We start from the raw sequence: 2,515 nt of genomic DNA, 5'->3' as shown, positions 1-2,515 counted from the left end.
GAAGAAAGAGGATGAGAGGTGAATGAAAGGTAGATAATTCACTAAATAACATTTTAAGTAGACAGCAGTACGGGGTTAGGTCGGAACTGCTTACGGAACGACTCAGACAGTATAGTAATGGGGTTAGATAGGAACTGCTTACGAGGACACCAGACAGCAGTAACTGGGGTAGGTCAGAACTGCTAGGAGACACAGACAGGCAGTATACTGGGATTAGTTCAAGGACTGCTTATGGAGACACCAGAAGGCAGTATACTGGGGTTAGGTCGGAACTGCTTACGGAGACACCAGACAGGCAGTATACTGGGTTTAGTCAGGAACTGCTTACGAGACACCAGACAGCCAGTAAAGCAGGTACTTTAGCTGAAACTAGGGAGTTGGAAAACTAGCTTTAGGCTTGAACTAGGGGAGTGAGAAGCTAGGTGTTTAGCTGAATAGGGTGAACTAGTGCTGACTTGAACTAGGGGAGTGAGAAGCAAGGGCGTTTAGGCTGAACACTAAGGGGAGGGAGAAGCTAGGTGCTTTAGGCTGAACTAGGGAAGTGGAGAACTAGGCTGCTTTAGGCTGAAAACTAGGGGAGCTGGGAAGTATGCTTAGTGACTGGGGAGGAGCTAGCTTTAGGCTGAACTAGGGAGTGGAGAAGCTAGGTGCTTTAGGCTGAACTAGGGAGTGGAGGAACGTAGGTGCTTTAGGCTGAATAGAAGTGGAAAGCTAGGTCTTTTAGGCTGAACTCTAGGGAGTGGAGAGAAACTAGGTGCTTAGGCCTGAACTAGGGCGTGAGAAGAACTAGGCTGCTTAGGCTGAACTAGGGGAGTGAGAAATAGGTGGCTTGTAGGCTAACTAGGAAGTGGAAAGCTAGGTGCTTAGGCTGAACTATGGGAGTGGAAAACTAGGCTTTAGGCTGAACTAGGGGAGTGGAGAAACTAGTGCTTTAGCTGACTAGGGAGTGGAGAAACGAGTGCTTTAGGCTGAAATAGGGAGTGAAGAGACTAGGTGCTTTCGGCTGAACTAGGGGGCGTGGAGAAAACTAGGTGCTTAGGGCTGAATAGCGGGAGTGAGAAGCTAGGTGCTTTAAGCCTGAACTAAGGAGGAGGGAAGCTTAGGTGTTAGGCTGAACTAGGGAGTGGAGAACTAGGTCTTTAGGCTGAAACTAGGGGAGTGGAGAAGCTAGGTGCTTTAGGCTGACTAGAGTGGAGAAGCCTAGGTGCTTAGGGCAACTAGGGGATGGAGAAGGCTAGGTGCTTAGCGAACTGGGAGTGGAAACTACAGGTCTTTAGGCTGAACTGGGGAGTGGAGAACTAGGTGCTTTAGGCGACTGGGGAGTGAGAAACTAGGTGCTTTAGGCTGAACTAGGGGAGTGGAAGAGCTAGGTGCTTTAGCTGAACTAGGAGGGAGAAACTAGTACTTTAAGGCTGAATAGGGGAGTGAGAAAGTAGGTGCTTAGGGCAACCAGGGGAGTTGTGAGAAACTAGTACTTTAGGCTGAACTAGGGAGTGGGAGAAGCATGGGCTTTACCTGAACTGGGAGTGGAGACTTAAGGTACTTTAGGCCTGAACTAGAGGAGTGGAGAACTATGTTGCTTATGGTGAACTAGGGAGTGGAGAAACTAGGTGCTTTAAGGCGAACTAGGGGGTGGAGAAACTAGTGCTTTAGGCTGAACTGGGGAGTGAGAAAACTAGTCTTTAAGGCTAACTAGGGGAGTGGAGAAACTAGGTGCTTTAGGCTGAACTAGGGGAGTGGAGAAGCTAGGTGCTTTAGGCTGAACTAGGGGAGTGGAGAAACTAGGTGCTTTAGGCTGAGGAGCCAACAGCGGGTCACAATTCACCTTGTATTATTTCATTTGTTAAGCACTTTGAAAGGCATCTATTAATGAAGTTTGATGGATTGAAAGAGGCACACTGACACAAACAGAGGAAGCGCTGTGGATAATAAAGTGTTTGTGGCAATGCTGACATTATTGCCAGGAACAGGGTGCAGGCAAAGAATAAACAAAAGAGTTCACCTAGAACATGGCGCCAAGCTATTACGCCAGAGACACTGGAGTAGATCATTGCTGATCTATACAATGTGTTAGGCTATCAACTCAGGGTAGGCTAAATATTAAAAGGCCTGTATAGATATGGTGGGCATGTCATGGGCTGGACTTTAGGGTCATCGGCTATCGTTTGTTCTTCTGTAGTTCTTGTCACTTGGCCCCTCCCCATGCTCTGGGTGATGGTGGCTTCGTCAGGTAGATTTGTCATGATGATGCTGATGATGATTCTATGACATGCAATGTCATTTGATGGTCTTAAAGTGACAGTACATGATTTCAAGTCCTAGGTATGTATTATTGTCTGAGTAGAGCGCAAGACACCATCTGGGTACAGTATGTATTGTTGTCTGAGTAGAGCGCAAGACACCATCTGGGTACAGTATGCATTGTTGTCTGAGTCGAGCTCAAGACACCATCTGGGTACAGTATGTATTGTTGTCTGAGTCGAGCTCAAGACACCATCTGGGTACAGTATGTATT

The sequence above is a fragment of the Salvelinus sp. IW2-2015 genome, unplaced genomic scaffold (assembly GCF_002910315.2).
Source record: "Salvelinus sp. IW2-2015 unplaced genomic scaffold, ASM291031v2 Un_scaffold1108, whole genome shotgun sequence".
In the NCBI taxonomy this organism is placed as follows: domain Eukaryota; kingdom Metazoa; phylum Chordata; class Actinopteri; order Salmoniformes; family Salmonidae; genus Salvelinus; species Salvelinus sp. IW2-2015.
Note: the sequence above shows the minus strand (reverse complement) of the source record.